General features: G+C 35.7%; 1 non-coding gene and 1 pseudogene across 1 annotated transcript; both read right to left on the bottom strand.

Moving 5' to 3' along the window:
- Positions 1-1,001: 1,001 nt before the first annotated feature.
- The window catches only part of LOC108479578 (pathogenesis-related protein STH-2-like), a 42,368-nt pseudogene continuing 15,925 nt past the window's right edge, over positions 1,002-27,444 (bottom strand).
- Positions 24,362-24,468, bottom strand: LOC128283003 (small nucleolar RNA R71). Its single transcript, XR_008273349.1, has one exon. It is a non-coding gene; the product is annotated as a small nucleolar RNA R71 (small nucleolar RNA).

Below are 27,444 nucleotides of genomic sequence, written 5' to 3'. Positions count from 1 at the left end.
TTCCTCTTGTATTTGAGTAAAAATTTTTCGACATAGTGAATTTTCTTCTCCTCTTGCTCGTGGTTTTTTTCCCGAAAGGGTTTCCACGTAAAATCTATGTGTTCTTTATTTTTATTTATTTTATTCTATTTTATTTTTCACAAATAATCCTAACAATAATTATAAAAATAAAATTCAAATTTAAATAAAGTTTTACCCATAAACCTCTTTTTTGAAATTTTTCCCCAAGTCTTCCACACTTTGTATTTTTGGCACACCTTCTTCCCTATTTCTCATGCTGACCAGTTTTGTCTTTAAATTCATAATTTTTTCTCCCAAATTTCCTTTTGCCTTTAATTTAGCCCATACAAGATAAAAAATCATAAATAGCCCAAATTAGTAGGATCGTACTCAAAATTTATGTGTAATTAACACATAAAAGTATGTAATTTTAGAGTATTATCATATTCCCCCTACTTAGCCCATGCTTGCCTTCAAGTATGGTTCCTATTCCACTATGTAATTTAGATTTTACCATGAAAGAAGCATCACTTCAAAGTTTTATTAAAATTAGGCATAATGCATATGAAAATAAAGAGAACCTTAAGCCTGGCTTAAGTAAAACTGAAAAAGTACTTCAACTTAAACACACAACAAATAAATCGACTTGGATTATTTCATGAAAGTTAGATAATTCTTACCAAAACACCCTATTTGTTCCACCCCTAGACCCCAAATTTAGCTATAAGTAAAAGCTGAAAACATATGGCTACATCATGATTGCAGTGTTACAATTTTTATTCTTTCTATTCGATTTTAAATACTAATTCAATTACCAAAAAAAAAAAACAAAAATGCGTCGAGATTTCGTTATCACAACGGATGTATGAAAGAAAATTTGTAGAATGTTTGCAAAATATATACCGGCTAAAACCCAGTTATTTTTGAAAGTTTATATGTTAATTTTATTTCATTATATATATAAAAATAATACAACGTACTCAAACTCTTTAAGTATAATAAACATAAAGATGATCAAATCCTGATGACCACCACTCTTATTAATATAACAATGGAAAGACAAATTAATATTTTAGTCGCAAGCATCGGGATTTGCCAAGAGGAAAGCTTCAATGGCCTTGTAAACTACCTCACTCCTTTGAATGAGAGCCTTGATTTCATCTCCAGTGATTGCATAATCGCCAATGGTGTATCAAAAATAACAGATATTATCAGAACTTATAATGAAATTGTTAAAAGAGGAAAATATTATATTTAGCTAAATTTGATGAGGAAATTTTATTTTATAAATCTTATTAACGAGTGCAAAAAAGAAGGAGGTTTTTAGATACAAATTAATATTTTTACTCCAAAGCAATAAGCTATTTATTTAATATAAATGTTGTCGAAACCCTTTTTAAATTGAGTTTTGGAAAATGGAAATCGACTTTAAGAAAAACAAAAACAGGAGTCGCCACCAATCTTTTTAGGTGTGATTGGATCACCTTTAAAACGTTTTGTTTTAAAATCATTAGCTTTGGTCTACGTAATAAAAAGAACGGGTTCGGGAGTCGGTTACGTACAAGGAAGGATTAGCACCCTCGTAATGCCCAAAAATTGGTACCTAATTAATTATCAAACGTCTTTAAGGTCGGAAATTTAAAAATTTTAAGATACAATCCTCTTTAAAATATTTTGATTTTGAAAATTGGGATTCACCTGTATCAAAATATTGATACTAAGTTAGCTTTTTTGGAAATCCCTATCTCGAAACGACAAAACTCCACATCCAATAAGTTAGGACACAATGCTTTGAAATTCCAAGACAGTTGCTCGTTTTTTGAAAATCTTAAAAAACTTAGAAGGGTACTTGACTATTCGAACTCAATGAGAAAAGTTGCAACCCAATAAGTTAGGGCACTACTTTTCTCGAAGCTTCCAAACACCAAGCATTACCTTTTTATTTTTGAAAACTTTGAAGTCTTGTTTTTAAAACCGATGCATGAAGGAGCATATTAACATAACATACGAGATAACATGTTATAATAATAGGTAAGTAAAAGCGTAACAACATAAATATCATACACTAACCAACATATATAAGAAATAAAATATGACAATTTTTAAATAAGAAAAACTATACATAAAACACAATGCATATTTAAAAAGAGTAGGTAAAATCCTAAACATATAATTCAACATATATTTAAACACAAATGATGCATGATATACAATTTTAACACATATATAAAAATGCATTTGAAAATAAATAATAAAGGTCTAAGATATTGCATAACATATAAAATACATAACATAGCAATAATGCATTAATTCTAAAGCAAAAGCAAATATTGTATAATAATAAAAACATAAGTTTTTTTTTAAAATATATGTATAATACAAACGATTGATAAATAGAATGAGCATACAAAAATGTGATATTTAATGATATAATATATAAAAATATATTTATAAGAATAATAATTATATAAAAATATAAAATATAATGGTTTAAAAAAATAATGTATAAAATATCAAATATGTGAAAGAATTTATATTTACAATAAAATAGTTGTATAATATATATAAATATAAGTTTAGAATAATATGAAATAAGTAATTAATGATGAAATATACGTATTATACAAATTATTATATTATGATATCTTCAAAATGTGTAATAATAGAATACAAGTAAAGTAATTATTTACATATAAATAAAAATAAGTATATAATACAAGTTAAAACTTTTAAAGATAACAATATATAGATAAAAATATTTAATAGTATAAAATGACATAATAATATAAAATAAATATAATATATAATATAAAAGTATATATGTGAAAATAATATATAATATATATAAATAATATGAGTAATATATAAAATAATTATATAATATATAATATAAAAATAAAAATAAAGAAAATAACAATAAAATTTTATATATATATAATAATAAAATAAATATATAGGGTTAAATTTGAAGTTTAATAAAATTACAGGGGCAAATTTAAAAATAAAGCTGAATTAAGGTCCTAATTAAAACACGCGTAAAACAAAAGGGACTCATTGGGCAAATCGCCCTATTCCTAAAACGACAGCGTTTTAATCCAGGTCTTTAAACAACTATTGCAGGGACTAAATTAAAACTAAAACAAAATAATGGGGCCAAATCATAAATAAAATAAAGCGTAATTACAAACACAAAGAAAAGTGGAAGGACCGATTGAGTAATTAACCCAATCCTCAAAAACACGCGGATCCTCCCCGGGTAATCGGGTCAACGCGCGGATCCTGTGCCTAAAAACGACGTCATTTTATACTTATTGGATTAAGCCAAAACGACACCGTTTCATTTGTGCTATATAAGCCACATTTAAAGCTTTAAAATCATTTTTTACACCGATCTTAAAAAAACTTAAAACACTCTACAGAGGGGAAGAAAGAGACCCCCGGCTCTGACCTTCAGCCACCGGGTTGCATTCGCACAAGCGCTTCACACGCCGCTATTTTGTGATGATCTGAAGGTTAAAACCTTCATCCTCTCAAGCAAAACCCAGGTAATCCCTTTTCCTTTTAAACATCAGCAGTTTTTTGCTAAAACAATTCATATATATGTGTTCAAAAATAAAGAACAAGATACACGATTAAATCACCTTTTTTAGAAACTGTTTGTATTTCTCCGAATGAATATATGTAAGTATATTTCTATTCTGTCAAAAAAAAATGGGTCCTTTATACAATGAAAGCATTCGGGCTTTATAGCCACTGCTGTTATTACATAAACTGGGAAAGAAATCTTCGATTTCTTTCCATTTCTTGTCTACTGTATCCACTATATCTTTGACCATGATCTGCTGAGATTCTTTTGATTTAGTTTCCTTTTTCTTCCTCTGCTTTTTCGTATCTGCTGTGTTTCCTTTTTCATTTTGCAGGTACCCGAAGACCTCAGTGATGGTCGTGCTACTTGTGACGCGATTTGGGGCCGGATAGAGGGACGACCGGTGACCGGGGCACTGGTGAGCATTGAAGGCCCTTGGGATAGCGCATTAATGGCGGCCTTGATTTTGGGGACTGAACAGACGCTCCCCGAACCCTCTAGAACCTCTTGCGGCGCCACAGTGTTTAGGAAACCCTAGGGTTACCTGCTTCCCTTAAGTCCTTTGGGCCTTTTGGGCTGTTTTAGATTTGGGCTTTGGATGTAAATGGGTATAGGGCAGTAGTAGGGTCTACTGGATAGTTTTAGGCCTGCTGGCAAGCAACCGGTCTATTTGGGTATAACAGGTCTGAGGTACTTGGGCTTGTGTTTGGGCTCTTGTAAACTGGACTTTATATGGACTATTAAATAAACAAACATTTATTTATTTATTTATTTAAGGCCCGATTAAAATTGGGCTATTACAGCTGCCCCTTTTTGCTCATTGCTGTGTAACGGGAATTGAGCAAAGATTTAGAAGGACCAAATTTGACCGGACCTATCAAATCATGGTCTTCAATCTTCTTGTAAACTTATGACTGTCATGTCGATATCTTCGATTTGCTCTCCGCCGAGCACAGAGACGCCAAATTTGCTTCTTCGATTTGTTCTCTGACAATACAGAAATGCCAAATCATCTTAGATTTGCTTCATCGTAAGCACGTGAAAGCCAAATCGGCTATGTCTTCGATTTGTTCCTTGTAAGCACAAGAATGTCAAATCATCTTGGATCTTGTTTCAGTGAAATTATCTAAAGGTGAGATCTGTTATGTGTCTGCTCTCCGTTGAAATAGAGATGCCAGACTTCGATTTGTTCTCTGACAATACAGAGATGCCAAATCATCTTATATTTGCTTCAACGTAAGCACGTGAAAGCCAAATTAGCTATGTCTTCGATTTGCTCCTTGTAAGCACAAGGATGCCAAACCATCTTGGATCTACTTCAGTATAAACATCTGAAGGTTGGATTTGCTATGTGTTTGCCCTCTATCGAAGTAGAGATGCCAGACTTCGATTTGTTCTCTGACAATACAGAGATGCCAAATCATCTTAGATTTGCTTCAACGTAAGCACGTGAAAGCCAAATCAGCTATGTCTTCGATTTGCTCCTTGTAAGCACAAGGATGCCAAACCATCTTGGATCTGCTTCAACCAGATCTGCTATGTTGGGGGCTATTACCCTACTGCTTAGGGGATTAAGGTGCGTTATCTTTGATAACCTGTAGAATGATTATGCCTGATAATTATGATGCTATTTTCGAAATGAGTCGAATGTTTCTAACATGTTATGATGCAAAATTTTGTGAACATGACCCCTATCCTAGACATTACCACTCATTTTGTCTTTTCAAAGCATTATTCTTGTTCAACCTGTAGGCCTGTACCCTTCCTCCAATGCTACAATCCACTGAGGATGTCTGTAAGACAATCTTTCCTTAGAATTGAATTGTTGGTTTTGTCTATTTTTCTTTTGGACTGGAAGAAAGAAATTCCTCGAGTTCATTCATCCCTTACTTACGTGAATTTCTCAAACAATTGTCCTGTTTTAGTTTCTTGTATTATCTAGAAATTTCAGAGTAATGTGCAAAACTTCGTTTGTGAACATATTTAATTCATCTATCATTATTTCAATGCAACATACTTAAAGAATAATTGAAGATGAATAAACTTTTAAGAATAAATGGATTTGAATGAATTATCAAAAAGATACAAAGGAAATTAATCTGAAAGCCTATCTTTAAGAAGAAATAGAATCTAAAGATAGCAAACAGGATAAAAGTTAGATGCCCAAGATATCGCCGCTTGAGTATCTATACACTAGCTCCATGAAGTCTTTTTTGAGCTCAACATGTGTTTAAAAGATCCAAAGTACTTTGTTGATGCCCCAATATGCAACGTGCTTCACTTTTTATTGAATCAAATATAGCAAGATCACTGTGTATTCTTCAAAATTTGAGCTGCCCTTTCGGGTTTTCAACTCAAAACCCCTTTGGTCACAAGGTGTCCTTTGCGGGTTTTCACCTTGGCCTCTCCGTTTTTTTTTGTTTTATTTTTTTTTTGAAATCTCAAGGCGCCCTTTGTAGGTTTTCAGCTTGGATTCTCCTTCCCTTTAGACAAAGTATTTTTTAACTGATTTTGAGTTCACTGGGTTGGGTAAACTTTTCCTATCCATTTCCGTTAAGATCAATGCACCACCAGAGAAAGCTTTCTTCACAACATACGGCCCCTCCCAATTCGCCATCCATTTACCTCTGAAGTCCTTCTGAATAGGAAGAATCTTTTTTAGCACAAGGTCCCCATCGTGAAACTCTCTTGGTCGATCTTTCTTATCATAAGCTTACATCATTCACTTCTGATACATCTGACCATGTCGAATGGCTCTTAGCCTCTTTTCCTCAATCAAGTTCAACTGGTCATATCGGGATTGAACCCATTCAGCTTCATCTAACCTTATCTCCGTCAAAATTCTAAGAGAAGGTATTTCTACTTCAATATGTAACACTGCTTCCATCCCATAAACTAACGAGAATGGGGTTGCCCCAGTAGAGGTTCTGACATATGTTTGATAGGCCAAAAGTGCAAACGGTAACTTCTCATGCCAATCTCTATAAGTCTCAGTCATCTTCCCCACTATTTTCTTAATGTTCTTGTTGGCAGCCTCCACTACCCCATTCATTTTTGGACGATAAGGAGAAGAATTTTGATGTTTGATCTTAAACTGGTCGCAAACTTCTGCTATCGTTTTATTGTTCAAGTTCAATGTATTGTCGGATATGATCCTTTCAAGCATTCCATACCGACAAATGATCTCTTTCTTTAAGAATCGACTCACAGCTGACTTGGTAACATTCGCATAAGAAGTGGCCTCTACCCATTTTGTAAAGTAGTCAATTACCACGAAGATAAACTGATGTCCACTTGAAGCTTTCGGTGATATTGGCCCAATGACATCCATGCCCCACATGGAAAAGGGCCATGGAGAAGTCATAACGTGCAAAGGTGAAGATGGTATATGAATTTTGTCCCCATAAATCTGACACTTATGGCATTTCTTGGTATAGTTGATACAGTCCCCTTCCATAGTGGCCCAGTAATAGCCAAATCTCATGATTTGCCTTGCCATCGTGAACCCATTTGCATGCGTCCCACATACACCTTCATGAACTTCTTCTAAAATCAGCTTAGCTTCCACAGCATCAACACTTCTCAAAAGTACTTGGTCTTTCCTTCTCTTGCACAGGATATCCCCATCCAAGATATAGTCGCAAGCCAACCTTCTCAAAGTTCGTTTGTCATTTTCATTGGCCTGTTCAGGGTATTTACAATCTTTCAGATATCATAATATATCCTAATACTAAAGGTTATCATCCTTTTCTTCTTTCTCAATGTTGCAACAATGAGCTAGAGCCTCGTAGACACTCATTTGAATTGGTCTTATCTCTTCCTCTTTATTCGCCTTAATCATTGAGGCCAAGGTTGCTAAAGCATCTGCCATCTGATTTTAGTCTCGTGGGAGATAATTGAAGGTGTTGTTATCAAACTCCTCAAGTAACCCCAAAACTACCTTTCGATAACTGATCAATTTAGGGTCCCTTGTCTCCTGTTCACCTCTAAGTTGATAAATTACCAACGCATAATCTCCATATTCTTTTAGGGTTTGTATACCTCGCTCTATGGCTGCTTGAAGTCCCGTGATGCATGCTTCATACTCAGCCATATTGTTCGTGCAATCAAAGTCCAACTTGTACGTGAATGGGTAATGATCGCCATTCGGGGATACCAAGACTGCCCCGATTCCATTTTCGACTGCATTAGAAGCCCCATCAAAATTTAGCTTCCAAGGAGAATCTTCGGTCATTGCTACACACATTAACTCCTCATTTGGAAAATCAAAGTTCAATGGCTCATAATCCTCTAGAGCCCTACTGGCCAAGAAGTCTGCTACCGCACTTCCTTTTATAGCTTTCTGACTTATGTAGACTATATCAAACTCTGAAAGCAAAATTTGCCATCTCGCCATCCTTCCATTTAGAGCCGTTGACTCCATCATGTATTTTAATGGATCAAGTTTTGAGATGAGCCAAGTGGTATGGTATAGCATGTATTGTCTTAATCTCCGAGTTGTCTAAATCAGCGCACAGTACAACTTTTCAATTGGTGGATATCTTATTTCACAGTCAGTGAATTTCTTACTGAGATAATAAATTGCCTTCTCCTTTTTCCCTGACTCGTCATGCTGACCAAGCACACATCCCATAGAATTACTGAACACTGACAAGTACAGTATCAATAGTTTATCTGGGCTCAGTGGAGATAATACCGGGGCATTCAACAAATACTGCTTGACCTTTTCAAAAGCATTCTGACACTCCTCATCCCAAGTACCTTGATTGTGCTTTTTGAGGAGGCGAAAGATAGGATCGCATTTCTCGGTCAGTTGTGAAATAAATCGAGCGATGTAATTCAACCTTCCTAGGAATCCTCGAACTTCCTTTTGAGTATGTGGTGGAGGCAAATCTTGTATTGCCCTGACTTTGTCTTAATCAGCTTCTATTCTCTTTTCAATGACTACAGAACCCAATAGTTTTCCCTATCTAGCTCCAAAGGTACACTTTGCTGGATTGAGCTTCAACTGAAATTTTCTCAATCTCAAGAACAATCTTCTCAAGACCTCAATGTGCTCTTTTTCTGTACGTGACTTGGCAATCATATCATCAACGTATACTTCAATATCCTTATGCATCATGTCGTGGAATAAATTCACCATGGCTCATTGGTATGTTGCCCCTGCATTCTTCAGTCCAAACGGTATTACTTTGTAGCAAAAGATACCCCACAAGGTTATGAAGGTGGTTTTATCCATATCCTCTGGATGCATCTTTATCTGATTGTATCCTGAGAAACCATCCATGAAAGAAAACAATGAATATCCTGCTATGTTATTCACCAAAGTATCTATGTGTGGCAGAGGAAAATTATCTTTGGGGCTAGCTTTATTTAAATCTCTGTAATCAACATACATCCGTACCTTCCCATCTTTCTTAGAAACTGGTACAATGTTAGCTACCCATTCGGAGTACTTCACTTCCTGCAAGAATCCTGCATCGAACTGCTTCTTGACTTCATCCTTTATTTTCAAAACAATATCTAGCCTCATTCTTCGTAACTTCTGTTAGACTGGCTTACAATCCTGTCTTATCGGAAGACAATGTACTACAATATCAGTACTCAATTCGGGCATATCCTGATATAACCAGGTGAAGATATCCTTGAACTCTCGAAGCAAATAAACCAGACCATGCCTTGTGTCCTCGGTAATCAGTGTTCCAATTTTCAACTCCTTCCCTTCCTTTAAGGCTATATTCTCTATTGCCTCTTTCTCATGTGGAATGATTTGTTTCTCCTCTTGCTTTACCATTCTTAACAGATCAAGAGATACGTCACAATCTTGATCATCTTCAAAATCCTGAAGTTCCTCTAAACACATGTCTTGCTCGTAAGAGAAATCAGGAGCTGTAGTATCAGTGCTCATATCATTGATATCTAGGGACCTGTGGGGGTATGAAAGAATATACAAAGAATGAATGAATCTAAAAAATGATTGTTTATGTGCTATGAATAAAAGAATAAGAATTGCCACAATTTAAATGAATATTGGTTGGTAAAAATGAAACAACACTCGTTTAAATGGATAAAAGTTATGTTTTATTTAAATAATAATAAATGAACATAAGCCTATTTTCACAAATGTAATCTTACTACTTCTAGGCCCTAGAGTAATAGACATGTCTCGAGAATTACTCTGAAAAATTCCTAAAGACTACAGGAAGATCCTCCGCAGTCCAATTGTTTAGAGAGCTCCCCAGTTCGTAAGGGCGAATGCCCTCAAGGTTTTCTTGTTCCAATCCCTCATTGTGTACAACATTAATTTGATGACTTTCTTTTACCAGTAACCCTCTTGACTTAAAGGATTTGGATATAAGTGTGAATGTCATCGGTTCCCACTCCACTTCTCCTCTGTTCAAACGCGCATTTCTTCTCGCTTTGCGTCTCTCAATCTCTTGCCTCTTGTGCTTATGGTCCGGCTTGAAGCCCAAACCAAAGCGATCTTTCTTCTCCATCAGTCTTGGGATTTGAACCCCTCTTTGTAACTGTCTTCCTAGCCCTTTTCCTGGTAATACTCCCTTCCCCATCATCATTTTCAGGGCCATCCTTATGGCTTTAGACATTTTGGGTACTAGCACCTCACTTCCTTCCAAAATCAAGGTTGAATTGATGATTTCTAAAAAGAGAAAAGAACACTCAATAGCCTCTTCATTCGCCTCGACATAAGAGGCCTTGGTAGTGACTGCTGCTATAATGTCCTCCTCTGTACTTATGGTTATTAACCGTCCATCTGTCACTAACTTCAATTTTTAGTGTAATGAGGAGGGCACCGCTCCTGCCGAGTGTATCCATGGTCTCCCCAATAAACAATTTTAGGATGGCTTGATATCCATCACCAAGAAATCAACTTCATATGTATTTGGCCCAATTTCCAAAGAGATGTCGATTCGTCCCATCACTTTCCTTTCAGTTCCATCAAAAGCTCTTACCACGTTGTGACATGTGTTCATATGTGAACTGTCAATAGGTAATCTGTTCAATGTGGATAATGGAAGGACATTCAAAGCAGACCCATTATCAACGAGTACACTTGGCAGCGTGTATCCTTTCCATCGAGTAGTGATGTGCAAGGCTTTGGTTGACCCTATGCCCAAGGTGGAATTTCATCATCATTGAAGTAGATGAAATTGTCAGCACTGATGTTATTTACCAACCGGTCTAACTTGTTAACGGATATGTCGTGGGTGACATATGTTTCATTAAGCACCTTCAGTAATGCATCCCGATGCACCTCAGAACTCAGAAGTAGGGCTAATACTGATATGTGCGCTGGCTGCTTACACAACTACTCGACCACACTATACTCGCTATGCTTAAGGAACTTTAGGAACTCCTTAGCCTCCTCCTCCTTCACCGGCTCATTGATGGGTACTTCGGTCTCTTTCTCCTTCTCAACCTCAACACCTTTTGTCTTTGTGGGTTCTACTCTGACGCCCCCTGTATCATAACGTTTCCCACTCCGCGTATAGGAACCTTCATTTTGCACGCCCCTAGATGCACTGGCTATACTCTCCCTCTCAGGTACTGTTACACTGCAATCATAATTCCATGGCACCCTCTTGTCATCCTTGTAAGGGAAAGGATTGGTTTTATGGATGACAACCCTAGGCCTGGTTTGCACCCCTACTTTATTATTCCCCGATAAGGAAATAATAATTCTTGGCTGGCTGGTTCCTTATCGTTCGTTTTCCAGCACACATATTTGTCTTTTGTAAGAACTACCTTCAAAAATCTGTAGCTCTTTGTTAAACATAAGGCCTTGCACCATGGCCTTGAACTCCTCATAATTTTGGATCATATGACCCACCCCTCCATGGAATTCATAATAATTCTCTATTCCTCTTGTACCTTTTCTAGAGGTCAACATATCTCTCTTCACCATCTCTTCCCATATTACTTTCATGGGTGTCTTCACCTCAGCAATATCCTCCTTGATTCTTCCTTCCCTTGTTTCATCGATGGCATTCACTCCTTGATTGCCATAATCTGGTAACAGATTTTCAATATTAGGGGTACTATCAAATTTCACAACCCCCATCTTGATAAGCCTCTCCACGATCTTCTTGAATCTGGTGCAGTTTTCAATCGAATGCCCCGGTATTCCTGCGTGATATTCGCATTTAGCATTTACATCATACCATTTGGGGTACGCTGGCTGTAGTGGTTTTAAGTGAAATAAAGCAATGGCATGTGCATCGTATAAGCTTTGATAAAGCTCACGATACGTCACAGGGATAGGCGTGAATTGCATCCTTTTCGAATTCTATCTTGTGCCCGATTCTTGTCTTCGAGTACTTTGTTGTTCAACCGCAGCTACTTTGGGTTGACCAATTGTGATTGTCCTCGAGTTGAGGCTATTCATGTTGTTCACCTCGTTGTCCTTTCTCCTTGGGGCCGATCTTTTAGCCATTTCCCCCTCAATTTTACCACTCCTTATGCCATTCTCAATCATCTCTCCTGCCATAACTATATCCGCGAAACTTTTCGTGGTGCTTCCAGTCATGTGAGTGATGAACGGCATCTTTAAAGTGTTGATAAATAACATGATGGTCTCCCTTTCTAACAGTGGTGGTTGTACTTGCATTGCCACCTCCCTCCATCATTGTGCGTATTGCCTAAAACTTTCATTAGGCTTTTTCTCCATGTTTTGAAGCGTGATCTTGTCTAGCGTCATATCAGTCACATGGTTGTACTGTTGCATGAAGGCTTGTGCAAGATCTCTCCATGAACCGATTCTTGCACGGCTCAACTGATTGTACCACCTAGCCGCTGCTCCTATTAAGCTATCTTGAAAACAATGGATCAATAGTTGATCATTGTTCACATACCCAATCATTCTCTTACAAAATATTGTTATGTGTGCCTCGGGGCAAGTAGTCCCGTTGTACTTTTCAAACTCTAGTATCTTGAATTTGTGAGGAAGTACGAAGTCTGGGACCAAACTTAAGTCTTTGGCATCAATCCCATGATGATGGCCAACGGCTTCCAAAACCCTAAACTTCTCCTCCAGCCATTTGCAACGATCCTCCAACTATTTTGAGGATTCGGTTGCCATTCTTTCCTTCTCCATTAGATCCAGATCAGGAGTGATAGGGTTGATCGGGCTATCACCCAAATTATTTCCCGACCCATATGGAAAATTCACAGGGATTCCAACATCAACCGGCCTATGTTGAGGTCTCACAGTGACAGATGGCCTTCTAGGCAGTGCCTCGGTTTGCAGTGGCACATGAGGCGGAGTAAAACCCGGAGGAGGACCCTCATTCTCCTCTTCAGTGATTACCATGAGAACTTTTCCTTTATCAGTGGCCCTTAACAGCTGAGCCATTTCAGCTATCATTTTCCTCTAAGCCTCTAGCATTTGCTCCTTTATGTCATTCTGCATTTTGGCCAATTGCTCTTGCAATTGGTCTTGCATATCCTTTTGCAATTGTTCAAACCTTTGATCCATACTCTTAGTATTAGTGCGAGTGTCGTAAGGATGTGTGATTTCCAAATTTTCTTTTCTACCTCTCTTTCTCTAGAAGTAAATTTTAACTAATTAGGGTCTTTCTATAACTTTGAATGTATATGATGTGATGTAATGCAAATGCATGAATGCAAAAAGGCATCGATCTCGATTCAACTTCATTTAGAAAACTTTATTTAGAAAAAGAATATCTTTACATATAAGAGGATTACAAATACGCTTTCACCCTAATGCCCAAAGTTCTAACTTTATCTAACAAAAGGGCTAACTCTTGACCTTTATCAGACGCTGACTCATACATCATACTCAAAGCATCAGCTCATACTGCTAAGTCTCAAACATATTCAGCAACCTCTCGGATCTGGGCTATAGCCTCCCCAATAATGTAATCCTTATCTCTGACTTGACTTTTAACTTGATGGAGCTCTTCTTTAAGACAATCTTCTTGAGCCTCGAGCTGTTCAATCCGAAGTTCACCATCATGCAATGCCACTTCCAAATCTTCAACCTTACTTTTTAGCTCCTCTAACTCAACCGTAGGATCATGGTTTCGGTGCCAACGAAGGGATCTTCCAAGCTCAGTTACCTTAGTCTTCAACCCTTTATTCTCTTTCTCTAATGCCAAATTCTGCGACCGCATCTCTTGGAACTTCCTCTCCCAGTACTCGGCTCTGGCTTTTTCCTCTTGAACTTCTTTTTGCAATTGATCTGAAAACCCTCCTATTCTCGCTTTCTTCAAGGATACTTGTGCCTTTTTGTAATGCTCCTTTAGATCATCTCGATCTTCCTCAATCTTCCTCTTTTCTTTTCTCTCTTTCTCGACCTCCATCCTTTGAACGTCAACGTCTAAGCTTAAGTACATCTTTTCTTCTTCAAGCTTTGCTATCCTCTTTTCAAGCTCCAAGTTCTTTCTCTCGAACTCTTACTTTATAATTTCTAACTCCGAGGGCATCACTTGCAAATATTCCTCTATCGGTCGAGCTCCTTCCACGTTTGGCTTAGGGATGTTATCATTAATCCTTCTGCCTCTCCATTCAACATACTCCGGAGTTGTAGCAGGGCTAATAGCTACTCCTTTTAATCGACAAGTCTTAATCCAAGCACTAGAGATCTCACTGACTTTCCTCTTGTAGTAAGCTCTTCTATACACGAACTCACTTTGAGCCAGCCCATGAGTTGCTGGTACAAACTGCCTCAATCCAAGCTGCCTCAACACAATCAAAGGGGCATAACCAATGGCACTCCAAATTCCCAACAGAGAAACCCAATCAAAACTACTGCATCGGTAAAGAATCTCACCAGGAATCATCCACGGAGCCCTCCACTCAACATCTTTTGACTGAAGGTTCTGAAGTAGTGCTATCCAATTCTCTTCCGGCACATCCACTTACATAGATGAAGCTACTATATCTTTAAATGGTGAGTAATCCTTGAAAAAGACCCGACAAACCACTTTGTCTATCAATCAGAAATGACTGTAGAACTAAGCTAAAAGTAACTGAGCACAACCAACAAACCTGCCTGTACTGGCCCTCCTACATGCATTTAAGGACCTGAGTGTCTCTGCCAAGATTGCAGGAATAGAAGTGACCTGTTTGCTAAGTCGATGGAAGAGATCCGTGGTCGCCTCGTCTACATATCCCAAGGCCCTGGGGAAAACCATCAATCCGTATAAGCTTAAGGCAAAAATGTCTACCCTCTTCGCCTCGTCTGGATGCGTCTAGATCAGTTCTTTCAGAGCCCCCTACGGAATGCACTTACTCTCACCCTTTTCCTTGATTCTAGCCATGACCCACTGCTCACTCATCCCCTTAATGGTCATCAGCTTCTTACCAAAGGCTGGGACACAAGCAGCTCAAGAATAAATCCTATCACACTGAAATCTAGGACACCAAAGTAAGGCGGTGTACTCCTCCACAGTAGGCACTAAATCCACCTATCCAAAGTTAAAACAACTGTATAAAGGGTTCCAAAACTGAGCGAGAGCTCAAAACAAGTGCTCATCAATCTGAATATCAAGTAAGTGAGTTAAATCTCCGTAATTACCGTAGAATGACTGTTTAGTCTCATTGCCCCACTGATCCCAAATCTTCTTAAGCTCCTGCAGATTATTCTGTGTGACACTGATACGAGTGTAGTCTGACAGCTTTGACATATACCCCACAGATATACTATCCCCCTTTTCTAGTTGAGTTTGCTCAGACCATCTATGGACGTTAGCGTTGCCTTCCATTCTATCAAGAAGTCCGTTCTCCATAAGAAAACTTTCTAATTAGAAACTGACCGTGAATCGATACCTTTTAAATGCAAAATGACATGCACAAAAGAAAGAAAACAGTCAGTAACATATGATATTAATAAACACAAAGATAACCTAAGTATAATTCTATCTATATTGAGCTCTTACAGTTTTTCTATATGTGGTTTATTTCTAAAGTTTGAGGTACCCGAACCAGCAGATTCCTCGATCCTCACCCATTATAGGCTCATTTGAATCGAATTTAGTTCAGGGGAATACATTTGCCTATGGCTACACGGAGATGAAAATCTCACGAAACCATAAGTACGGATGTATCCCGAAAGTGATCCACTATCCTGCACAGAGGCGAAAACCTCACGATGGCGTAGCTTCTCACTCCCACTTAAGGGTGTGACCGCAACGGTCATGCAAATGCAATGCGTATCAGAATATAGCAACACATGTAATAATACAAACACATGTAATGCAAAGAGGATTAAATTTTAAAATTTTTAATTTCCGACATTAAGACAAGAGATAATCAATTACACGGCTTGACTCTCTTATTAGTCCCAAGTGGAGTCGCCAAGCTGTCGAAACCATTTTTAAATTGAGTTTTGGAAAATGGGAATCGACTATAAGAAAAATGAAAACGGGAGTCGCCACCAATCTTTTTAGGTGTGATTGGATCACCTTTAAAACATTTTGTTTTAAAATCATTAGTTTTGGTCTACGTAATAAAAAGAACGGGTTCGGGAGTCGGTTACGTACAAGGAAGGATTAGCACCCTCGTAACGCCCAAAAATTGGTACCTAATTAATTATCAAACGTCTTTAAGGTCGAAAATTTAAAAATTTTAAGATACAATCCTCTTTAAAATATTTTGATTTTGAAAATTGGGATTCACTTGTATTAAAATATTGATACTAAGTTAGCTTTTATGGAAATCCCTCTCTCGAAACGACAAAACGCCACATCCAGTAAGTTAGGACACAACGCTTTGAAATTCCAAGACAGTTGCTCGTTTTTTGAAATATTGTATAATAATAAAAACATAAGTTTATTTTTTAAAAATATATGTATAATACAAACGATTGATAAATAGAATGAGCATATAAAAATGTGATATTTAATGATATAATATATAAAAATATATTTATAAGAATAATAATTATATAAAATATAAAATATAATGGTTTAGAAAAATAATGTATAAAATATGAAATATGTGAAAGAATTTATATTTACAATAAAATAGTTGTATAATATATATAAATATAAGTTTAGAATAATATGAAATAAGTAATTAATGATAAAATATACGTATTATACAAATTATTATATTATAATATCTTCAAAATGTGTAATAATACAATACAAGTAAAGTAATTATTTACATATAAATAAAAATAAGTATATAATAGTTAAAACTTTCAATGATAACAATATATAGATAAAAATATTTAATAGTATAAAATGACATAATAATATAAAATAAATATAATATATAATATAAAAGTATATATGTGAAAATAATATATAATATATATAAATAATATGAGTAATATATAAAATAATTATATAATATATAATATAAAAGTAAAAATAAAGCAAATAACAATAAATATTTATATTTATATAATAATAGAAATAAATATATACGGTTAAATTTGAAGTTTAATAAAATTACAGGGGCGAATTTAAAAATAAAGCTGAATTAAGGTCCTAATTAAAACACGCGTAAAACAAAAGGGACTCATTAGGCGAATCGCCCTATTCTGAAAAATGCAGCGTTTTAATCCAGGTCTTTAAACAGCTATTGCCGAGACTAAATTAAAACTAAAACAAAATAATAGGGCCAAATCATAAATAAAATAAAGCGTAATTACAAACACAAAGAAAAGTGGAAGGACCGATTGAGTAATTAACCCAATCCTCAAAAACACGCGGATCCTCCCCGGGTAATCGGGTCAACGCTCGGATCCTGTGCCTAGAAACGACGTCATTTTATACTTATTGGATTAAGCCAAAACGACGCCGTTTCATTTATGCTATATAAGCCACATTTAAAGCTTTAAAATCATTTTTTACACCGATCTTAAAAAAACTTAAAACACTCTACAGAGGGGAAGAAAGAGACCCTAGCTCTAGCCTTCGGCCACCGGGTTGCATTCTCGCACGCGCTTCACGCGCCGTCGTTTTGCAATGATCTGAAGGTTAAAACCTTCATCATCTCAAGCAAAACCCAGGTAATCCCTTTTCCTTTTAAACATCAGTAGTTTTTTGCTAAAACAATTCATATATATGCGTTCAAAAATAAAGAACAAGATACACGATTAAATCACCTTTTTTAGAAACTGTTTGTATTTCTCTGAATGAATATATGTAAGTATATTTCTATTCTGTTAAAAAAAAATCGGTCCTTTATACAATGAAAGCATTCGGGCTTTATAGCCACTACTATTATTACATAAACTGGGAAAGAAATCTTCGATTTCTTTCCATTTCTTGTCTACTGTATCCACCGTATCTTTGACCATGATCTGCTGAGATTCCTTTGATTTATTTTCCTTTTTCTTGCTCTGCTTTTTCGTATCTGCTGTGTTTCCTTTATCATTTTGCAGGTACCCGAAGATCTCGGTGATGGTCGTGCTACTTGTGACGCGATTTGGGGCCAGATAGAGGGACGACCAGTGACCGGGGCACTGGTGAGCATTGAAGGCCCTTGGGATAGTGCATTAATGGCGGCCTCGATTTTGGGGACTGAACAGACGCTCCCCGAACCTTCTAGAACCTCTTGGGCGCCACAGTGTTTAGGAAACCCTAGGGTTACATGCTTCCCTTAAGTCCTTTGGGGTTTTTGGGCTGTTTTAGATTTGGGCTTCGGATGTAAATGGGTATAGGGCAGTAGTAGGGTTTGCTGGGTAGTTTTAGGCCTGCTGGGCAGCAACCGGTCAGTTTGGGTATAACGGGTCTGAGGTACTTAGGCTTGTGTTTGGGCTCTTGTAAACCGGACTTTATATGGACTGTTAAATAAACAAACATTTATTTATTTATTTAAGGCCCGATTAAATTTGGGCTATTACAAATGTGTTATTATAAATAAATTATTAATTAATTTTAATCAATTAAATTTGATTGATATTGTTATTAATGTAATAACTCAAAAGACGTGAGTTTGAATTTACTCGAATATATCTTGTCTTCCACTTTAGAGATTAATTAAACATTTTAATAATAAAAATGATCATTTTAATAAATATAGGTGGCTTCGGTACTTTCTAAAGATTTTAATACAACGTGATTTTAGGGTGTAATTGTTAAGAATGTAATATTATAAGTTTGAAACACATGAAAAAATTATATTAATATGTTTGTTTCAATGAGCGCTCTATTAAGAATGTAATGATAATTTTTAAATTAACCCGATCAAATAAAATATAAGTTTTATTAATATTAACATTTTCAAAATATATTTATTATTAGCAAAGTAGTATTAATAAACATGTAATTACATCTATTTATTTTAAATAATATTAATTTATTTCAAAATTAAAATATAATTAAATTTAAAATAATATATGATTAATATATGATTTTGTAAATAAAAATATTTCATAAAAATAATAAATAAATAATAACTAATGAAAAAAAGAAGAAGATGATTTTGTCTCAAAGTAAATGTTAGGGGCAAAGCCAATTTTTTTTAGGTAAGGTAAAAATACAATTTATTTTTATTAATCTAAAATTTTAAAAGATATAAATAAAAAATTTTCCATTTTAAGCACGGTGACACTACCAGCCTCTGAATACGCTCCTTTCAATTGTATTATTCATTACTTTTGTACCATTATTCAAATAAATGACATTAAAACTGCATCGGGGACACCGAGGGTTTGATTTGGTAAAATTAACTTTTAGGCCATTAAAAGTTTTAAAATTATAACTAATAAATTGATAGAATTTGTTTGGCCCCCAAAAATTTACAAGTCACTTCTTGACTTTCTAATATAAAATTTTTGGCTGCACCTTTTATTATTTATACACTTTAATATATTTTTACTTCAAATTAATAACTATTGGATCAGAATGAATGTTTTTAATATATTGTTGTGTCGGATTCCAATTTACATTAACCCTAGCGTTAGGCACTTTTTCTTGTAATTGACTCCTATTCTTTCGTTCTCCAATGTTTGAGTAGGGTTTTCGTTAACCCTAGACTCAACTTCATCATCTGCTTCAATTTTTGGTGATGGCTTGCTCTTAGTTCCTATCACCTCTAATTGCCTTTTTTGTAGCTTTGTTTTCTTGTGATTAGCAATCTCAACCTTTTAATTTTATTAATTGAACGCATGATTTCTTAGAGCACGTTGTCAGTCCCCGGCAACGACACCAAAATTTTGTGTGTCGTTGAAAGCACCAAAAATATCCTATCCCTAAATAATGAAAAGGAATAGTATAAGGGAGTAAGGTCAAATCCTCAGGGACTGGATTGCCACAGCTCCTTGATTCTCAAAATCCTAGGCACAGTCATGCCCAAGAAAAACAGCTGACCTAGGAAAAAGTTAAAATAATATAGAATTAAAAATATGGATTAGTCGAAATTAAATGGATCGAAATCATATTTGTGATAAGATCTAGAATTGAGAAAAAAATATTTTCCAATTGAAGGATTCCAACCTCCGCTTATCTTAATCCTCCTTTGGTTCAATCATAGGCTTTTAGGTGATCCTCCTCATGACCAAATAAGCCAGCTATAATGGAAGAGAACACCTATGGCCACCAACTCCACTTAGGCTTTAGCCTTACGATTTAGAAGAACCTGACTCTAGCCAATCGTCACTTTTGTGACACCGTCTTACACCAAATCATCATTTCTCATTGGAGAATGCCACACCATTTCATCTCTTGGGCTCGACAATCTTTGATGCAATAAGTTAGCGAACTAGTTGTGCAACCTTTCCAAAACATACAAAGCGATCATCTTTGTACGAGTTGAAAAGACTACTTTTGGAAGGACATGGACGGAAGCGTCAGTCCCGTAATACGGAGAATGATGAATACTCATTGAGAAGGGCTAAGTGTGGGTTTTAAGCCTCATGAACTCTTTTGGAGAAGTCTTGCTAACCTTGGGCTAGATTAGTTTATTGGCCCATGCTTTTTGAGAAAAAAACACAAGTTTAATGAAATGAAATTTTATTGGAAAAGAAAAGAAACAAAAAGGCTAAAAGTCTTAGGGGGAAGGAGTTTTTTACAGAAGTGATGAGTCACTCCATCCCCTATTTGTAGTACATGAAAAACCTTAGGTCGTTCCTATTTAAACTCTAGATGATAATATTTAAAATATATAATTTGAAATTAAATCTAAACAATATAATAATCCTAACAAAAATCCTAAAAATAAAATTCAAATTTAAACAAAGCTTTATGTCCATAAATCTTTTTTTTTTGAAATTTTGCCCCAAGTTTTCCACATTTTGTATTTTTGGCACCACTTCTTTTGTACTTCGCATGCTGACCTGTTTTGTCTTTAAATTCACTCTTTTTACCCCAAAATTTCCTTTTGTCATTAATTTAGTCCCTCCAAGATAAAAAAACTATAAACAGCCGAAATTAGCAGGATCGTACTCAAAATATATATGTAATTAACACGTAAAAGTATGTCATTTTAGTGTATTATCAAGTAATGTTCTGTAGAAAAAGCCATACGAAGGAGGGCTGATAATTAATTAGCTATGGACATCTAAAATTAATTAGAATTATGGATAATGGATAGACTTGACCTAGCTTGGAAATCAAATTAGTGAAGTAGTCAAGCCTGCTGCTCAATTTTAAAGTTAAATTGTCCTTTTAAGGGAGACCCCAAATTCGGTGAACTAGAAGCCAAACATCTGTGGAATAATTAAATTAAGGGTCCCTAAACTTTATAAAAATTACAAAATATCCCAAACAAGTTTGTCAACTGACCATTCAACACCTTCCTTAAAACATGCTTTGTTTTTGTTATTTTTAGCACAGCCATTCTACTCACTCTTAATAAACAATAATATATACATCTTTTTACCCCATGCTTGGCATATTTTTGGAAGGATTATCATAAGATTTAATAAATTTGATACTTCTAATTCTTTAATTTCATGTTTTATACTTAGGAGAGCTTAGAATAGCAAAAAGAGCAAGAAACGGGCGAAAAATGAACAAATTGGGCCTAATTTAGTGTTTCACACGGCCTAGGCACTTCTACATGGGTAATCCACATGCCCGTGTGTGACACACGGGCAGGTTGCATGCCCATGTGTCATGGCCATGTCGACATTAAACCAAGCCAAAATTGCACACGGCCTGAGCACCCTCACACTGGCGTGGCACACGGTCGTGTTCTTGTCGAGCTCAAGTCTAATTCTACTCAGAAAAGACTAATTTTAGGCTATTTTGGGCATTCCAAAGTCTATTTAAACACCCTAGAAGAGGATCAAGGGGGACACACAGAATAAAAGGCAGAAAATAGTCATAGACAGCCATCGGAATCAGCTCGGAAGCAGGTCTACTTCAAGACTGAAGATCTCCATTCAATTTCCTTAGAAGTTCTTTGGGTTTTTTTATGTTTTGTTATTTTTCCAATTTTGAGATGTTTTCCATTACTATGAACTAAATTCCCTAAATACCTAGGGAAGTTGAAACCTAAGACGAATCTTATTACTATTTGAATTATATGATAAATACTTGTCTTATTCTTAATTATTAGTTTTAATCATTGCTTTAATATTCCAGGATATTAATTCAGGTTTTGATGTGCTTACTCAGTGGAGCAAAAGTCCCTGTTTAAGAGTAGATCCTCCATAATTAAGCGGAGTTGCATGCAATCCTAGAGATAGGATGACAAAAATCTGCCGAATTAGAGTCAAATCTAATAAGGGAATTCATAGATCGAGTTAATGCGACAATAGGGGTTTTAATTAGAAAGAGATTTCAATTAATGATAAACCATAATATATACATATTTTCACCCCATGCTTGGCATATTTATGGATGATTTTTCCTTGATTTCATTGAATTCGATTCTCCTAATCCTTTAAATTCTTGTTTTATACTTAGGTGAGCATAGGAAGGCGAAAAGAGCAAGAAACGGACAAAAAAGGGACCAAATGGGCTTAAAACAGTGTTTCACATGGCCTAAGCACTTCCACACGGGTGATCCACATGCCCGTGTGAGTCACACGGGAAGGCCACAGGCCCGTGGGATATGGCCGTGTTGACTAAAAATCAACTCAGTAGTACACACGGCTTAAGCACCTTCATACGGGCGTGGCACACGGTCGTGTCCCTGTCAAGCCCAAGTCTAGTTCTACTCGAAAAAGGCTAATTTTGGACTATTTTGGGCATTCAAAAGTCTATATAAACACCCTAGAAGAGGATTAGAGGGACACAGAGAGTTGGAGGCAAACAATACTCAAGAACAACCATCGGAATCACCTTGAAGCCAGGATCTACATCAAGACTGAAGATTTCCATCAAATTTCTTAGAAGTTCTTTTGGTTTCTTTATGTTTTATTGTTTTCCAAACTTTGAGATGTTTTCCATTATTATTATGAACTAAACTCCCTAAATACCTAAGGGAGATGAACCCTATGACGAATCTTATTACTCTTTGAATTATATGATAAAGACTTATTCTTATTCTTAATTGTGAGTTCTAAATTCTTGTTTTAATATTCCAGGGTATTAATTCAAGTTTTGATGTGCTTAATCAGTGGAGCAAAAGTCTTTGTTTAAGAGTAGATCATCCATAATTAAGCGGAGTTGAATGCAATCCTAGAGATAGGACGACATAAATTTTCCAGATTAGAGTCAAATCTAATAAGGGAATCCATAGATTGAGTTAATGCGACAATAAGGGTTTTAATTAGAAAGAGATTTCAATTAATCAACCTAAAGTCAGTTGTTCTTAGTCTCGAGAGAGATACTAACATAAATTAGGCATTTCTACGGATTAAGTTAAGTGAATAAATTGTCTAATCCAGAAGTACTAAGTGAAGTCTAGGTGGAGTCTTCCTTGGGTACTGTCTTCTCCATCGATTTTTCCGAAAGTATTTTCCAAACTTCATCTTTGTCGTAATCTTAGTTAATTAGATAAATAGTTTTAGTTTAAAAACACTCTTTAATTCTTAGGCTAGATAATAAAAAGATAGTAATTAATAGTACTTTTATTCCTCGTGGATACGATATTTTCGGTCTCACCATAACCATACTACTGTTCAATAGGTGCGCTTGCCTTAAGTCGAATTTTTAGTTAGTTACACGATCATCAAGTTTTTGGTGCCATTACCGGGGACTAAGATATTAGGAATGCTTAATTTTTATTACTTTAGCCATTTTTTTTAATTCTATTTAATTTTGTTTACTAAATTTTCTTTTATTTTCTTCTGACAAGTTTTTATAGTTTATGACTAGAAGAAACCCGTCGAGACCATTACTTTTTGATAGTGAGATCGAAAGGACAGCTCGTAAAAATCGGAGAGAAATAAGGCGAAGCCTAAGATACATAGAGGAAGAGCGAGAGGGCGATATTCACACCACAACCGAGGAGATGGCTGAAAATCAAGAAAATCCGCTACCTCCTGCGATTGTTGCTGATCCAGTAAATCAGAATCCTACTCCTCATACTATGTATGATTATGCTAAACCTAATTTAACAGGAACTAAATCAAGTATAGTTAGACCTACTGTTGCTGCAAATAATTTTGATCTGAAACCTAACACGATTCAAATGATACAATAGTTTGTTTAGTTTGATGGTTTGTAGGACGAGGATCCAAACACTCATTTAGTGAATTTTTTGGAACTCTGCGACACATTTAAAGTCAATGGCATTTTTGATGATGCCATTCGCCTTTGGTTATTCCCCTTTTAATTAAAGAATAAGGCTAAAAAGTGGTTGAACTCGTTACCACGAGGGTCAATCACTACTTGGGAACAAATGACTGAAAAATTTTTACTTAAATATTTTCCACTGGCTAAAACGGCTAAATTGAGGAATGGTATCTCTTCTTTTGTGCAGATGGATCTAGAAACTCTTTATGATGCATGGGAGAGATACAATGACCTATTGATAAGGTGCCCTCACCATGGGTTACCTTTATGGTTACAGGTTCAGACTTTTTACAATGGTGTGAACCCCTCAACAAGGCATGTAACACCCCGAATTTGGGCCTAGAAGTATTGGGCCTTGAGTGGGGGTCCGTAAGGAGGTTGTATATAGGTATTTAATTGTGCAATGAAATGAAATAATTAAATGTTTGCTATTAGTGGTTAATGGCTTTGAGAAGTGTTGGAGAAATCTTTGGTTCAAACTTGGGCTTTAGCAAAAATTTTGGTATTAAGTGAAAAAAACACCTGGATGCTTGGATGAGGGTTTTTAAATTATTGTGTTAAATAAATGACACAAGGAAGCTTGTAGTCTAGTGGTTGTGGTGTCATTAAGGTTGTATGGGAGCACTGGGTTCAAGCCTTGGCTCTTGCAATTTATTTTGTTTTTTTAAAGGAACACGGACTTTGGCCTTTAGACCTTATAATTAATTGGGGATAAAATATGACACAAAAGCCTTGTGGCTTAATGGCAAGTAGCGTGTGGAGCATTTAAGGGAGGCATAGGTTCAAATCCCATGGCAAGCAAGGAGCATTTATTTTGCTAACAGGGGCGGCAAGAGTTGGTGTTGAATTTAAACTCTAATGTTGGAGGATCCCACATCGGAAGCTAACATAAGAGTGGTTGTGAAGTCGGCTTTAAATAGAGGAACCATGAAGAGAGTAAATGTACCTTTCTTGGCTGATCCCTTTCGCTGTATGGCGTGCTCGTTTGGGTTGGGCGTCGGCTAAGAGTGCTCGGAGTGTGGATTAACTCCAGTCTCCTATCAGGTGTGTATTTCTTACTACTCTAGCTGTAGGATGGCTACTTCGAGTCATGATGGGTCGAAAGGGTCATGTGGGCCTAATGGGCCTACAAGCCCAATTGGATAAGTTGTTTGATTGTGTAGTAAATTTGGGCTAGGCTAGGTGAATCTAATATTTGTGGCTAGATTTAGGCTAAAAGGGCCACACGAGTGTGGGCCCATTTAATGATAATGGGCTTTAGAGCCATTAGTATTGTTATCCATGTTTAAAATACTTTGGTTTACAAAATTACCAAAATACCTCGCTTTGTAAAATTACTAAAATACCCTTGGTTTATAAAATTACCAAAATACCCCTAGTTTGTAAAATTACCAAAATACCCTTAGTTTGTAAAATTATCAAAATACCCTAGTTTGTAAAATTACCAAAATACCCTAATTTGTGAAATTACTGAAATAACCTCGACACAGTAAAATTATTGAAATACCTCGACTTGTAAAATTACCAAAGTACCCTCGATTTATAGAATTACTGTTTTACCCTCGATTTGTAAAATTACCGTTTTACCCTCGATTTATAAATTACCATTTTACCTCGGTTTGTAATTACTATTTTACCCTCGATTTATAGAATTACCGTTTTACCCCTAATTTACATAATTACCGCTTTTACCTCGATTTACATAATTATCGTTTTACCTCGACTTACGAATTACTGGTTTTACTTTTACCTCAATTTACGATTTGAATTACTGTTTTACCCTCGATTTATAGAATTCTTCTTGTTTTACCCTTGATTTACGAAATTCTTTGTTTACCTCGATTTACAAAATTACCGAATACCTCTCAATTTGTAAAATTACCAAAATACCCGATCGATTTACAAAGTTACGTCGGCAAATACCCTTGACTTTTTAAAAATTATAGAAGTACCATTGGTTTACAAAATTACTGAAATACCTTTGGTTTGTTGATTTACCAAAACACCCTTGTAGGATGAAATGACTAAAATACCCCATTAGGGTTTTAGGCCCAATAACTAAAAGGTAAAAAATCGTTAATGACCGTAAAGCCCTCTTAGGCTAGATAATAAAAGATAGTAATTACTAGTACTTTTACTTCTCATGGATACGATATTTTCGGTCTCACCATAACTATACTCTTGTTAGATAGGTGCGCTTGCCTTAAGTCAAATTTTAGTTAGTTACGATCATCAATTAATCAACCTAGAGTCGATTGTTTTTAGTCTCGAGAGAGATATTAACATAAATCGAGGATTTATACGGATTAAGTCAAGTGAATAAATCGTCTAATTCGAAGTGATAAGTGAAGTCTATGTGGATTGTTCCTTGGGTATTGTCTTTTCCATCGGTTTTCTAAAAAGTATTTTCCAACTTTAATCTCTATCGTAATTTTAGTTAATTAGATAATTAGTCTTATTTTAAAACATTCTCTTAATTGTTAGGCTAGATAATAAAAGATAGTAATTACTAGTACGTTTAGTCCTTGTGGATCGATATTTCGGTCTAACCATAACTATACTCTTTGTTCGATAGGTGATCTTGCCTTAGTCGAATTTTTAGTTAGTTTAGCGACCATTAAGTTTTGGAGCCGTTGCAAGGGACTAAGATATTAGGAACCCTCGATTTTATTACTTTAGCCATTTTTTACTTTTATTGCAATTTACTTTTTGTTTTAGTTTAAATTTTCTTTTACGAAGTTTTCTTTTAATTGCTTACGGCGGTGTCTCTAGTTTATGACTAGGAGAAACTTGTTAGGACCTTCTTTTTTTCGGTGAAATTGAAAGCACACTCGTGAAATCAAAGAAAAATAAGGTGAAGTCTACAATACATAGAGGAAGAGTGAGAGGGCGATATCCATACTACAATCGAGGAGATGGTGATAATCGAATAATCCACTACCTCTTGTGGTTGTGCAAATCCGATGAATCGAATCCTATCCCTCGTACTATGTATAATTATGCTAAGCACCTTTATGAGGCCCGAATCGAGTATAGTTAGACACTGCTATTGCAGCAAATAATTTTGAACTAAAACCTAACACGATTCAAATGATACAACAGTTTGTTCGATTTGATGGTTTGCGGGACGAGGATCCAAACACTCATTTAGCAATTTTTACGGAATTACGCAACACCTTTAAGATCAATTGCATTTACGAAGATGCCATTCGCCTTGGTTGTTTCCCTTTTCATTAA

The sequence above is a fragment of the Gossypium arboreum genome, chromosome 10, assembly GCF_025698485.1.
Source record: "Gossypium arboreum isolate Shixiya-1 chromosome 10, ASM2569848v2, whole genome shotgun sequence".
In the NCBI taxonomy this organism is placed as follows: Eukaryota; Viridiplantae; Streptophyta; class Magnoliopsida; order Malvales; family Malvaceae; genus Gossypium; species Gossypium arboreum.
Note: the sequence above shows the minus strand (reverse complement) of the source record. Positions and strands in the feature narration are given on the sequence as shown.